The sequence below is a fragment of the Heloderma suspectum genome, chromosome 2, assembly GCF_057233095.1.
Source record: "Heloderma suspectum isolate Gila_16-S chromosome 2, 16-S_ref, whole genome shotgun sequence".
Classification (NCBI taxonomy): Eukaryota; Metazoa; Chordata; class Lepidosauria; order Squamata; family Helodermatidae; genus Heloderma; species Heloderma suspectum.
In genome coordinates this window covers 174,379,313-174,395,067 of record NC_139459.1, presented here as the reverse complement: position 1 = coordinate 174,395,067, position 15,755 = coordinate 174,379,313, and positions in this window count along the sequence as shown.

The window sequence follows — 15,755 nt, the reverse complement described above, 5'->3', positions numbered from 1 at the left end:
GAAGTCCCACTTAGTTCAAAAGAGACTTACTCTTCCCAGGTTGTTGTTGTTCAGTCGTTCAGTCGTGTCCGACTCTTTGTGACCCCATCGACCACAGCACGCCAGGCCTTCCTGTCCTCCGCTCTCTCCCGGAGTGTGCTCAGGTTCATTCTTCCCAGGTAAGCGGGCATTAACTGGTCTTAGACCCCCAAACCCAGCATTCTTCTAAGGACATAAAGAGAGCTGTGCTGGATCAGACCAAAAGCCTGTCTAGTCTAGTGTTCTGTTCACACAGTGGCCAAACAGATGGCCAAACAGATGCCCCAATGGGAAGACCACTTCTTTGCTCCCCATCCTTCATGTGCTGCTGTCACGGGCGTGAGAGGTCCTGCTGGCCCCCATGCTGCCCACACTTGCTTTTCCCCTGATAAAGGGGGTGGGGTGGCACCCCCTTTTCTGGACCGTTGCTCGCTCTGTGAGAGTGGTTTGGCAAGCTGCCACTCTGACCAACATGATCTTGGAAACTCTGGCCTTGGTGCCTATGTTGCCAGCTTTGCCATGGCCCAGGAACACTTGCTTCACTGCTTTGGGATTTTCTCTGACATTGCAAATTCTCCTCCCTCTGACATGCTCCTGACAGATCATAAAGGAAGGATAGGAATATTATAATATCATAAATGCTCTCTCATTAGCATCCCAGGTTCCCCCACTCCCCTGCTGAAGTATCACAGCATAGCCGCTTTTGGCTAAGTGCTGCCTCACTTCTCTTTCCCATCTCTGTTCCTCTCCTCTTAGACAGCTTTCAATAATTTACCTAGCAACTTGCCTTTCATTTTGCTTTACCAATAACCACCCCCACCCATTTCTTGGAAAGTCCTTGATCTCGTCTCTGCTGCTCACTCCCAGCTGCTACCTTATGAGGCACTCCATTACCCAGACTAAAGTTCGTAACAGTTACTCACACTGTGCTCTTGATGATTTGGTAGAAGACACTAGTTTCTGACTGAGCTCTACCAGACTGAGAACAGCCTGTCCTCCAGCAGAATAGTGCCAGGGGCCACTGAGGGAAGAGTTTCCCCCTAGGACCGGAATAATTCTCCCTCCTTATTTATGTGCCAGAAGCATTAAAACACACTTTGCAGAAGGTTTCAGACATGTACAGAGAAGTGTGTCCCAAGTTAGCGTGGTATGTTTTTCTTTAAGGGATTTTTATCTATGTCTATACACAAATACATTTTGTGCTACCAGGTTCAACAAAGCAATACTGGTTTCCTTTCAGTGCAGTCCTCTGCATATCTACTCAGACATAACTCCTACTGAGTTCAATCAGACTTACTCCCAGGTAAGTGTACATAGGATTGGAGCCTGAATGACAGTAATCCTGTTCACACAAATGATGCAACAGTGCGTGCTTCTCAGATAAAGCTTTTATCCATGCAGTTGCCCTGGCTCATTCATGGAATTTTATGCGGGGTCCAGACAACACCCACTTGTGCCCCCTCATGTTTTCCCACCATGTCTTCTGTCTCTGCTCTGCAAAAAAAATCTGTTACAGTGGAAAAGACGGAATACCTGCCCAATGTCTTCTAACAGGTAGTGCTGGGAGCCCTCCGTCCGGAAGCAACCCAAGTGTTAAAAGAGCATAATTAATGTAGTGCTGCTCCCTTTGGAAATGGGAGCGTAAAACCAATATGTCAAAGAAATGACAGCAGAAGTGGCTGGACCACCACAGTTTACCCAAAGGGCATTTTCCAGCGTCATTGGCCCCATGTCAATATTTAAGGTAACAATGGAGAAAGAAGATCAAAGTGGTTGAGACTCAGATTGACGTGCTTCGTGTTTCATTAACATGGATCATGATGGCTGCCTGATGGCTCTGCAATGTCCATTCCTCAGAAATACATTTGGGCAAGTGGAGACCTGCCCAAATTCATAGATTGGTTTTTTTGCATGTAATTCCACCCACTTCCTCTTTACTGTCTCACATACTCCCTCCTGCTCGTAACAGTTATAATGTTTATCATATGATGTAATGCACTATATTTAGTTTGATAGGTCATTTTAGGTTATACAGTAAATTCTCTGTTCTGTTCCCTCTCTCATTCACATATATACACACTACTCACACACCACTCTTAATATATAATTTCTTTCCCACCTTCCTTCCAAGCTCAGGGTGGCATATATTTTGTCCTTACAATAACTCCTGGAAGTTGGTTAGGCTGAGATACATGTTGACTGGATGAAGATAATTCAACATGCTTCAAGGCTAAAAGGGGAATTGAATTTAGGTCTCTCCAAAGCCTGACACGCTACTCACAACACCATACTAGGTCTTACATTAACACAGAGATCCTGGTGCATGTTTACTCAGAAATAAATCCCACCAAGTACAATTAGTCTTAGTTCCAAGTAAGCGTAAATAGGATCACAGCCAGTCTAACAGCTGACCAACACAGTGACAGGGCTGCTTGTTCCTTCTCTGCCACACTTACCAACAACACATAGCCCCTTCTGTTCCAAGTCTTGTGCGGATGGAAGCTTTTAAAAACTTCTGAGCAGTTGGAATGTTTATAAACATTCCATTACACCTCGGCAGCTGAGCCAATGGCTAGGGATGGCTCATTTCAATATATTCAATCTAGAACTCTCATAGCCAATCACCACGGTCATGTCAGACCACAGTTTGTGTTTACTTCACTTTTGCTTTTGTTATGCTTACTGGATTTGGTGGGTAAATTAGCAAAAACATGCTTCTGCACATTTACAGCCAGGATCCAAACTGGCACAAGGGGAGCACTAGCTTTCAAGCTCCCCCTTTTAAATGGCAGCTTCCCATGCCTCCCAAAAGCTACCTGCCAAGATTGGGGAACCTTTTCAGCTGAACTGCAAAAAGCATGAGAGGCTGTCATCAGAAGGAATACTTTACATCTCCCCCTGCCCTATGTTGTGTGAAAGAAGAACTTTCTGCTTGTGCGCAGGAGAGGGGCTCCTTATCCTATTTCCTCTATGCTTTAATTTGACACTTCATTGGTCTCTTTGTTCTATCACGCTATCCAACATTATGTAAAAGATATGTAGACGTCAAGGCTGACATCAAGGGTATGCATGACTGAGCACATGTTGAGGGTCCACACCCTGGTAGGGGGCCACTGACAAAAGCCCCCTGGAGTTGCTCCTCCTCTTCACCATTGCAACCTGCTTGTTCGCCTGCCTCTTGCTCTGGCCCAGACAACAGTGGAGGAGAGAAGGCAGAGCAGTAGATGCCACCGCCTACGTGCTCACTGGTTCTCTGCCTGACAAGCAAGCGAGGGGTAACAATGATGAGCAACAGCAACTGATGACCATGGTGGTGAAAAGGTAGACTTACTGAGGGAGAGGGCCCATTGTGGGTGTCTTGTCCAGGGCCCTCAAATCCTGGAGTCAGCACTGACAGATTTGCCAGCTAGGCTTCAAGGATGCCCAGATGACATTATCCCCTAATCCTAGAAGTGTGGAAGGTGGGGTGCTTACTCGATTGCTACAGGATAAGAAGCATTCTGCACATGGTCAGAGACACTCTCTTCTTGGTCGGTCGTGCGTCATTCAAGACTAAGGCCTGATTGCATTCAGATTCTGCAGCTGAACCCTGGTAAACTCAACTCTCAATGAAGCCCCCACCTGTGAGGCAGTTAATATTTGGCAAACCAAGGTTCCCTTCCCTTTGCAGCTGCTGCCCATGGGCCCTTTCCCAAGAAGCGGAGAAAGGAGATAACAAAATCAGCCAACCACAGGCATGTCCCTACCCTGCAGGAGCTACACTCCCATTTCCTCTCTTGCTGCTGCTGCCACACATATAACAATTTCCTCATTCAAAATTCCAGGTTCCCCTGCAATTATCAAGCCCGGGGCAACTGGTCCCTCATGGATTCATTTGCATCATACAGCCACGTGCCTGAAGGTAACGTGGTTGCTTCCAGCTCTGCACGTAGCAATCGCCTGATTTGGCTATGCACACCCAAAACAGTGAGAGTGGAAATCCTGGCCCCATCAAGACACCAGGGGAAGATATACATTTAAGGGCAACAGTCCCTTCAAACAGATCTGAATGCTCTTGCCCCAGTGTGACACGTATGTGTTAAGTAAGTGGGGTCAGTGGGTAGTATCCATTGTTAGTCCTATGTAGAGTAGACCCACTGAAATGAGACTAAAGTTAGTCACAGCTAACTTAAGGCCCACTCATTTTAATGGGTTTATGTAGGACTTGCATTGAATACTACCCAGTATGAGCTACAACTTATGAGGGTTCAGCTGTGGAATCCGTAACCCAAGGCAGGGCTCAGCCATTGGGAGGGGAGGGGGGAGATAATGTAAAAATGCAGAGTGCATTTCCTTTCACTGAGGAACTACAGACCATCCCCATATCTAGGATAAAGGCTTCCTTCCAGGTCAGGAGGTATGGCTTCCGGGCAAGTGTCAGCTTTAGCACCTTTATTTTGGCAAATTAATCATTGATTTACAAGATCACACCCTTTTGTTCTGGATTAATTAGTACAGAACAGCCTTCTCCAACCTGGTGCCCTTCAGATGTTGTTGGACTTCGGCCCCCATCAGCCCTGGCCAGCATGGCCAATGGTCAGGAATGCTGCGAGTTGTAGCTCAAATCATCTAGAGGGGATCAGGTTGGGGAAAGGCTGGTACAGAACATCTACTCTCTTGTTTCCATAGTTACTCCGAGCACATTCTCAAGCACACACGGATTAATCAGCAGTGTTTTCTTGAAAATGTGGTTGGATATATCCACATATTAATAAATGCTTTGATATATCCAAATATTTACCATATACACATCTTTATACAATCAGGGTAGTTAAGGAGTGGTAAAAGGCTGATTCCCCCATCTCACTCTTTTAACTCTTGCTTATGGGGATTCAAATCTACACAGGTTAGTATGTGCCCCAACGGCACATACTATCCCAGGGGTAGTTATTCTAGATCACTAAATAGGTTGTACAAGGATGGGATTTTGTTTTGTGTGTGCAAGTGCCTAATTCACATGACCAGCTGACATGTTATAAAGCGGATTACTTGCACAACAGTCCTCGCCAGCCTTCTAGGTTAAGTGAGGATACAGAGAGTTTTGATCATGATAAAGCAAACAGGCAGCCTCTCCAAAACTCAGGAGCAAAGCAACTCACATTATCATAAACTGCTAGAGAAGCTGTGTGTGAAATGTCTGTTGACAGGGATTCAAATCACATGATCGGAGGCAATGTTGGGGAAATCCACCTTTTCCCCTCACTTTTAATATACCAAATTGTTTGTATGAAAGGGCGGTTAAAACTGTGCTTAATTTCTAAAACAAGAGGTGCCAAGTGCATCTCTCAGGCCTGCTTAGAAGCCATGCCCTGTCAAGCAGCTGTGCAGAAGAGGGCAGATGCGTGGTGCATTCCTCTACTGCGCAAGAACCTGGCCTTGCCCTGTGCTGCTTCTGAAGAAGGCTGTGTCAGTAAACTCAAACAGTCCAAAACATTTTTGCTCACAGGGAATCTGGTTGTACTTATCAAATAGCTGCAACTCAAACACATTCAGCAACATTGACTATCTGAATAGGTAGTTTTGTGTGGCTAGTGGGTGGAAAGGAAGGGAGCAGTGAGCTGGCATGATGAATTTGTGTGCATGCACGCGCTCTGAAAAGCATCCTTCCTCAACTTTTAGAGGTTTGGAAGAGGGGGCTGAAACCTAAAGGACAGCAACTTTAGTAACTCACACTAGCCAGATGCTTAAAAGGTGTCCCTAAAATCTCTCCACAAACGGGGCCAAAAATTTACCAGGGGAGAGGTTCTAGAACAGCTTTTCCCAACCCAGTGCCCTCCAGATGTGTTGGACTACAACTCCCACCACCCCATCCTGCATAGCTAGTGGCTCCCAACAACCCTAGCCAGCTCCCGTTGCAATCCAGTACACCTGGATGATTCCAGGTTGGGGATGGTACTAAAAACTTAGGAATGGCCCTGGGAAATAGGGGAGATTTAGAGCATATGGCACTTCTGAGAACAGCGCAAGTCACTTAAGTGAATTGCTTGCTGATTTTTTATTTGCTCAAATGGCAGATTGCGTTGTGATTCTGTCCCCCAGATGCTGGCCCAGCTATCCTCACTGCTCCTCCATTCCTTGCCATGAACACAGCCAACTTTCCCACTAGACATCATCATTGGTGCTCACAGTTCTGCTGGTAGGAGAGGTCTGTGGCTCGGCAGGAAAGCGGACCGCCAAGGTTCCACAGTTCACTGTGAGTTGGAAAGTCTCAAGGGAAAGTATTTTGACAGCTCACACACATCTAGGATTCCAGGCAGATCACAAGCATCTGGAGGGTACTTTTAAAGCCAGAAAAGACACAGCAGGAGGACTCCCGGGCTGCTCTTTCATAGAATCATAGAATGAGAACAAGGGGCTTCATGGTTGGAGGGGCACAGGCTCAGAAACAAATGACTTGGATTCAAATCTAGGTGGCTGGAGAACGCTGGTTCAAAAAAGAACACCTTCTCTTAGATTCTTTCCCAAGCTACTAGTGAGAGAATTGGGAGGGATGAATCTGGACTCTTGGCTTCTCCTGTCTGCCATGTGTAAAGATACAAGGCATCTAAAATAGCGGCCAGTTTCAAGAAAGGAAAATGCTAACACTGAAGTCTGGCTGGAAGCCAGCCATCCCCTGCCGCCCAATCCCAGATGTTTGACAGGCCTGTGGCTGCTCAGTAATGAAAATAAAGTACTGTGTGTGCACAGACACAGAGGCCCACTGTTCTAGATGATTGCTATTACTTCTCAACAGACTCTAGGCCTGAGGCCTGTCACTGAAACTCAGGCCTGTCATTCTAGTGCTGAACCCAGCTGAAGTCTGGATCCAACGAGGAGACTGGTCAGCAGACTGTGGGAACAGTCAGTCTGGTGGAGCCAGATCCAGGCATGATTTTCCCTCCAAAGGCTTGGAAAACAAATGCTCAAGGATGGGGCATTCAACCAGCCGGGCCTGGGCAGAAGTGCCATTTCAGGGGGTCGGGGAAGGGGGGATATTCACAGCAAGGTTCAAAGCCCCTTGTTTATGGTTTCATGTTTAAATGATAAGAATGCAGGGTATTTTAGATGCATAACAACAGATACAGGAGGTCCTGAGGAATAACCATCCTAACCCTAAAGCAGGGGTGGGCCACATGTGGCCCTCCAGTTCTTTTGGTCTACAACTCCCATCAGCCCTAGCCAGTATAGCCAATGGCAGGGATCATGGGAGTTGTAGGCAAAAACATCATGAGGGCCACAAGCTGCCCTAAAATGACATCCGTTAGTTAGGAGATCTCAGACAGGAGGGAGGGTGTCCTGGGAAGGGTTGGAGATTCTGGGTGGAACTGTGGGGGATTCCATGCCTTGGAAAATTCAAAGGAGGGCATGGGAATATCCCCATATCCAAGCTGGGGAGGCAAATGGGATCTTGTCGGGGCTTGTCATCTAAAATGAGAAGTGACAGGAATTACAATAAGGAATTCTTCAGGAAATACAGTAAGAAGAGGCAGGAATTCAGGCCCCAAGTTTTGTTTGTTATTGAAAGGAGAGACTTGGGAGAAACAATCTAGCAAGGCCAGTTCTGACAGTAACAAACAAAACTCAGGGCCAAACTGGGATTCCCATGCTCACCCCCACATCTGTAATCTTGTACACTTCAGGGAAAATCTCCATTCTAGAGCCCAATCCAGCTGGCCTCCCAGATGTGAATTCAGAGGTTTGTAGAGTAGGGTGGTCACTTAGGCACAGCCAAAGAAGAGGAAATGCATCGTCAAAGAAGAGGAGGAAAGAGGACACGGGTTAGCATAAAAGTTGCATATGCTAATTTATATGCATTGATGCACATTTAGAAATAATTACTGTAATTTAAATAGAAATATATCTCATCACTGTGGGGGAAGACTGTGACCAGGTAACCTGTACACTTGCTCAGTCTGTTGTCCAGGTGCCAACTGTTGATGGGCAAATTCAAGTCCCCTGCTCTCCCTTTTTATGGTTTTTTATCTTTAAACTGGACTTGGACTGGACAGCCCTGCAACTAGATGGGCAGGGGTGAGCAGCCATGGCCCTCCAGATGTTTTGGCCTACAATTCCCAGGATCCCTCCTCAATGGCTGTACCGGTGATGGCTGATGAGAGTTGTAGGCCAAAACATCTGAATGGCTACAAGTCGCCCACCCCTGAATTGGAGATCTCAAATCTTAAGAGATTTTTAAAAAAAATATGGTAAGCAGTATATACATCTATTAAATAAATTAAATAATAAACTACAGGATGCCTTCAAGTAGAGAATTGTCCTCTAACAGCCCTTCAAATAGAGGACTGTCCTCTGTAAATAGGGCATATGGCCACCCTGTGGGAGGTGCAGCTGTAACCATGGCTTTCTGACAGTTTGCTCTGGGGGTAGCTACAGGACAGTTTGCTCTGGGGGCGGCTACTTTCTTCCATCCCCTCAGAAAAATAGCTGCTGACCATATAGGCATTCCATGGGGGGGGGAGAGAGAGAGAGAAAGAAAACTGGAAGAACTATAGGAAAGAAAAGCATAGAAACAATTCTGCTCACCTTGCTGGGACTGGAACCCGAGTCTGGGTTCCCAAGGGTTCCCTGAAGTTGTGGCTTTACAGTGGAGCTGAGGGCACCAGTAAAAGGAAGTGTTAGATTGCCCAGTCTCATGCATGTCATGAGGTCTCTTCCGGCTGGGGAGAGAGTCATTACGCTGATGCCATTAGAACTAATTCTTTGCCTGTTGACAGTCACGTCACCCCACTTAGAACTGCTCTCCAATCACCTGACATTCAGCCAGTGAATCTCATCATCCATAGTGGCTCCAGGTTCATTGGGCCCCTCCTGAAGCAAGACCGTCTTTAGTAGGCTCCGTTATCTTGGAAGGTGCAGGGAATGCAAGTGAGAATTCCCTCCCATTGCCTCAGAGGTTCTCAGGTGTGCCGTGCCAAGTGAGCAGGGCTGTGGTCTTAGATAGGAGGTGGCAACCTTTTTAGGCCCACAGGCACTTTGGCAATGAGAGAAACTGTCCTGGGCACCACCGCCACAAAATGGCTGCCATCAAAGGTATGGCTAGTCACAAAAGACGTGTAACCTGCCCAAAAGACTGAGTACAAGGCGGGAGAGGGAGGTCTGAGCCCCAACAACAACTCCTTTGAACCCATAGTTTTTACTGCCAACAGAAACCTATTTTACAAAAGGCAAAGTCTTTTTCTCTTCCACACCCCCTGCCAGCAAACACATTCCCCTCATATCTTTTTCTCTCTCACTCTGGATAGGTGCAGTCTGTCTGTCTTTCTTTCTTGCACATAAGCCCCCCATGTATCCATCGTTCCAGCTTGTAAGTGGGAGAGGTAGAGCACTTTGGTGAATGCCAAGAAAGGTGTCCAGGGGCACATGGGTGCCCACAGGAGCCACACTGCCTACCCCCGCTCTTGGGACGGCGACGCTTTTGCCAGACCTGGTACATGCCCACCCTCTAGTGCCAGCAATGATCCCGATTGACTTCCCCCAGCAACAGAAGTGTGGTTGAGTTTCCAAAGAAGGAAAAGCCTGAGACAAGAGAGAAAACATGGGTTGTGCCCATAACAATGAAGAGCCCAGGGATGGTAAATAAAGGGATCAGGGAAGAGCTAGAACTCCTGGGGTCTCTTCCCAACTCATCTCTAGAAAGAATGGAGTAAGGCTCTGCCCTCAGGGTTCTGGCTGATGCAGATTACTATGCATTTATAAATGGACACTTTTCTTTTGTAAAATAAAATAACTGTTATTTTTTTCTTCAGGTATGTTTTTATTTAAAGGTATTTTAAAGGCCTTTGTTAAAAAATCCAAGCCCAAAATCCACAAGGTGATCCTGAGCAACTCAAAAGAGCTCACAAGGGATAGTTATAGGATTTTAACATTCTGTTCTGCGTAAGGAGCCCACAGAGTGCTGTGACTGGGTGGCATATTCATGCAGTAAATAAGTAAATAAGTAAATAAATAAATAATGTCTTTTGACACCTTGAACAGCTTCAAGTTCCCTGCAAACGCGTATATGCAGTTTGACTGGGAAAACAATCTGTTGAGTTTCTGCTTGCTGTGCTCACTGGTCATTTGCAGTCTGCTTTAGGCACTTCCTCTATGTTCTGCCTGCAAAGTAATTTATGGTTCTACTTTATACCACAAATTGCCAGTAAGTTAGTTATCATTCAAAGGTGGCTAACCCCTGTAGTACTGCCCTTGGCCCTTCTCACCACTTAGGTAAGAGGTAAGCACATGTAACAGTAGGAAATTAGGAGTGGTTTGAGATGGACACAGCATCCTTCCTACCCCAAACAGACGGACTAAAAGAATAGCTCACATCATCATAGCACATGGGCGATTTGCCTTCCCTTGGCACATTTTGGGACATTTTAGACTGTTGAATGTGGCATGAGCTTTTATGCAGGCCTCAGGTTTTGGGGGAGCAAGAGGCTATCAATGAGCCCTCTTGACCAGTGAGGGGAGCAGTATGTAAGGGTATACCAAAGTGCTCGTGGCTACAATCTCACTCTCCATAGGGCCCTTGCTTCTGGCTAAGACGCTGTCCCCTGTCTTTGTGCATGAGTGCACACTCACACACTTCCAAGAATCCTGTTAATTACAGAAGATTCATGGAAAACACTTCACACAGATCATTCAGAAAAGTCAAGAACAAGAGTCAAACGTCAAGAACAAGAACACATACTGCTTCCAACCTTCTGTGGCAGTTTCCCCCACGCAGTAATAATGGGTGCATTCTTAGCTCAAGTTAACCCCCTACTAGTGTCTGGGTCCTGACAAGTGCCTCCACTTGGCCATCTGCTACAGCTGGCCATGCTACCAATGTATTTCTTCAAGAGAGAGTGCGCGTGCGCACATATGAAGATAGTCAAGTTAAGAGAGGGGGAACTAGAAAGAAGGAATGAAGAGGGGGAAAAGACCCATCCTGTTGGCTGAGGTGATAAATATGAAGATAATATGTAACCTAGTCATTTGCTGCACCACTGGAGAATTAATCCTAAATAATTCTTTCTGCACTAATCCACCATACTCATATCCTGAGACGCACCATCTGATTCATTGATAGAAACATCAGTGTTGCAGCTTCTTGCACTAACTGTTCTTTGAATGCTTTGCTTGTTTGTTTAACTCTTGCAACCACCAGGTCAGAGACTGAAAAGGTCCATGCCCTTTAATATTTGGCAACACTCATATCACATACTCCTGCTATCGGTGTTGGACTTCTGAAAAGGGAGGCCTCGCTGCTCACATTTGCCTAGAAGTTACACCCTCTTCAGTTGGAAGCCCTGCCTTTAGTCCCCAAAGCGCAGAGTAGCTGCAGTTATTCTGTTGTTGCAGAAAGACGACTTTGCACATGCTCTACTTATCTATTTAAAAGACTTTTAGGGCACAATCCTATGCACAGTTGAGATAGAAAAATGTTCTACAACTCCCAGAGAATGCTGGGAGTCACAGAACGTTTCTTCTGTGTAAACTATGCATTGGACTGTCCCCTCAATGTGCTTTTCAGGCCACACTGCCTGCACAAGGTGGTTTACAATACTACAAAAACATGAACATACAATTACAGTTACAAACATGCAGGAGGAGCAGCAGCAACTAATGGTTTTGTAAACACCAAATGCAGACTAGAATAAATGTGTCTTCAAAGTGTTGTTTTTTAAAGCCAGCACTGATGAGGCCATACGTAACTCCCTGTGAATGGAGTTTCAAAAGTGTGGGGCCACCACTGAGAAAGCCCCGTCCCTAGTAGCTACCAGCCTGGTGGGCCAGAGAGCAAGACCTCTGACATTGATCTTAATGCTTGGGCTGCCTCATACAAGTGTAGGCGGTCCTTTGGGTAACATGGTCCCAAACCATTTAGGGCTTTAAAGGCCAAAACCAGCACCTTGAATTGGGTCCGGAAATTAACAGGCAGCCCATGTAAATTATACAAAATAGAGGAGTCATATGACCCGAGTAATTAGGACCCACAAGATAAATCCCTGGAGGAAAAGGCTATCAATGGCTACTAGTCCTGATGGCTATGTGCTACCTCCAGTCCCAGAGGCAGTGAGCCTATGTGCACCAGTTGCTGGGGAACATGAGTGGGAGGGTGCTGTTGCGCCCATGTCCTGCTTGCGGGTTGACGGTTGGCCACTGTGTGAACAGAATGCTGGACTAGACAAACCCTTGGTCTGATCCAGCAGGGCTCTTCTTATGTTCTTATCCCAGCTGCTGCATTCTGCACCAGTTACAGCTTCTGAATTCAAGAGCAGCTCCACATAGAGCTCACTACAGTAATCTAACCTGGATTTCACCAAGGCCTGTGTCACTGTGTCTGGGTCAGCTCTCTCTAGATAGGGCCACAGCTGCCAAAGCAGCCCAAGCTGGTGAAAAGCACTCCTGGCAGCTGACTCCGCCGGGGCCTCTATAGCCAGTGCTGGGTGCAGGTCCATTCTCAGACAGCATACCTGGCCCTTCAGGGGAAGCATGACCCCATTCAAACGGATTTAAACCGCCATTCAGATTAGCAGATTTCCCAACCCACAGCACTTCTGTCTCATCAACTTGCTAGCCGTCATCCATTCCAATACTGCTCTGACACCTGCCCCAGGTTTTAAATGCCTCCCTGGGATCAGATGGCAGAAGAGAGGCAGAGCTGCATGTCATCACCATATTGATGACAACTCAGCCCAAACCTCCAGATGACTTCTCCCAAAGGTTTTATGAAGATGTTGAAAAGGATGGGGGACAAGACAGACTTAAGGCATTCCAAATGTCAATGGCCAAGGGGTGGAACATACGTTGCCCAGCACCACTTCCTGGGTTTGTCCCCATCCCCCGGCCAGGAAGGACTGGAGCCACTCCCAACATCATGCCTCCAAGTCCAATCCCACAGAGACAGTCCAGAAGGATACCATGGTCAATGGTATAAAAAGCTGCTGAGAGGTGTGTGAGAACCAATAGGGTCACATTCCGCCCCCACCGCCCACTCCATTCCCTGCCAGAAGTCAACCAGCAAGGCAGTTTCTATCCTGAACCTAGGCCAGAAGCCAGGCTGAAATGGATCTAAATAATCGCTGTCATCCAAAACCACTTGGAGCTGACTAGACACCACCTTGCTCAGAAATAGTAGATCTGAAACCAGCTGATAAATTTAAAAAAATTATTTGTGACACTTGTATACTGCTGAACATAATAACAATCACTCAGTGGTTCACAATTTTCCCATAGCAAGGGATCTAGAACTACCTCTTTCAGGACCACCAGAACTACCCTGCTCCTTAATGAGACACTGACTACTTGGGATATCCACATAAGAAACCTAATCCTAGCAAACTTCACATATATTATATGGCTAACCCACGTAGTTCATAAGAGGAGTGAACCCTGGCATAGAGTAGGGCCCGCTCCTTTATGTTTGAGGAATTGAGATGCGTAAATCGGAACAGAGGCTGGAGATGAAAGTCAGGGGACCAGGTTTATTTTGGACAGTAGTTAGAACAATATTGCCGTGATGTCAGCAGAGATAAGACTACTACTGCTACAATTCTGGGACCTGTAGCCTGTCTTATCCTTGAAAAGATGTCTTCCTTCTGATGTTTGGCTCCATCTTGTGGTCAACATGGTAATGAGGAATAATTAGAGAATGCGGTGCCATCAGACACCCATAACCCAGTTAACACGTGTTTTCATGGAAGGACGACGTTTAAACTCATTTCTCATTTGTTTCAAATTTCAGGAACCAACACAGAGGTAGAATGGAGCTGAAAGAGAGTTACTAACCTATGCCAAGCTCAGAGCTCTCGAATAAAGGATCCTGTAAGACTGGGAGCCTGGGCATGGAAACTTTGGAGGAACTCAGTTCCACAGAGAAACAGTGTCCTGTGAATGATGCAAAATACTGTACAGTCGGGCTAAACATTATGCTCACTACATCACATTAGATATAAATACATACCAATTGTATCCCTCTCCAAGTATCTGGTTCATGTCTTTGATCTCTTTAAATCAATGTCATTTGTTTTTGTACATTTGTTGCCAAGTTCTATCATAATTGCACTCCGAGAACCTGAAGCATCTACATCATTCCCTGTTAAGGGACGCGTTGTCACCCTGAATCACATTTTCTCAGCTCCTGTTGGCTTTCCCCTTAAAGTCAGTTTCAAAGTTACTCTGTGGCCTTTTTTATACACTAAGCATCAGATTCAGCAGTCTGGTTCCATTGCTGTTCAAGTAGATCCCATCTCTTTTCTATAGGCTTGGCTTATGCCAAAATGTTCCCTAATACCTAATACATCTACACCCATCATCCCAACACCCCTGTTTCATCCACACATTGAAACCCCACAGGTCCCCCTATATAGATGTCCCTGTGCACAGGAACAGGTAGCTTCTGAAAACGCTACCTCATAGTTCATGGAGCTCCTAGCAACCTAAATTGGCCTTTGAAGACCTTATGGCTAAGGTTCTCAGTATCACTGGTGCCGACGTGTACAACTACCACAGACTCCTCGCCCATGTTATCTATCAGCCTACCTACACAGTGCATGATAACCACAAGTTTTGCACCAGGCAGACATGTCATCATGCAGTCAACACAGCCATCACAAACCTGTGTTGCTAATTATCTCCCTCTTCCACCCCCAGCCTAGAGGTGTAGCCTAATCATGAATGGAAATCAATGGACTCCTAGCAATTGTTCCCTTCTAAAAGATAATTTCCCTCTTCCTCAGTACAACACCCTCCAGCCCTGAGATCCTCATGCTCTGTAACAGCAAAGCTTTCAGCATGGGAGTAGATTTTTGTGCAACAGAAGTAGCTGCTCTGCAAGGATCACAGTCTTAGTGAAATGCTTCACCTTTTCCCTGACATCGTTTAAAAATACTTGAAATGTATCAAGTGTGTGCTCAACCACCTTTAATCTTCTGTTAATATGCCCAATTATTTTTGCATTTCTTCACAGAATGCTCCTTCTAGGACTTACTCTTCATAGCTTTCCTCTAAATCCTTTCCAATTGTCAACATTCTTCTTTAACTATGGTGCTGAGAATCCAAACAGGATACCCTTAAACAAGGCTTTGCTAGTAATGGATTGAGCACTACTGCTTCCCAAAGCAAGATTCTCTACATAACTATAGGTGCTTAATTAAATAAGTTTGCATAAAGTGTGACATAGTTAATGACACTATCCTTTGGCTCCTTAGAATTGTGACACAGTCCATCATCAATCATAGCCTTTAGATTCTTCTCCGTAACCCTCAGTCTAGCTAAGTACTCCCCATCTTGTACTTTATTAATATGGACAATACTTCACCAAATACCATTTCTTAGCCACTCAGCTCTCCAGTTTACCAAGCTTGTTTAAATATATACCAAGTGTTTGAAATCCCTCCCAGACAGGGATTTCAAGCCATGTTTTTCCCCGCCAGAAGCCTTTTACATTTCAGTGCTGATGCAAGACATTTTGCTAACTGAAGTTGAGCTCAAGTGGTGCTGCCAACAAATTAGATGCCTCGCTGTATCATTCAGACACAAATTTCCATCTTCATCTATCTTCCCTCCATCCCACCTCCCACATCCCCCATTTCCTGAAGCAGGTTGCTTCACTCCACCATAAGGCAGGGCCAACCCTGATACTTAAAAAAAAAAACCTACTGAAATTCAACAAGTAACCGAAAACGTGATTATAGAAATAAATGGAGAAACTTCTTTCAAGCAAACAGGCAACT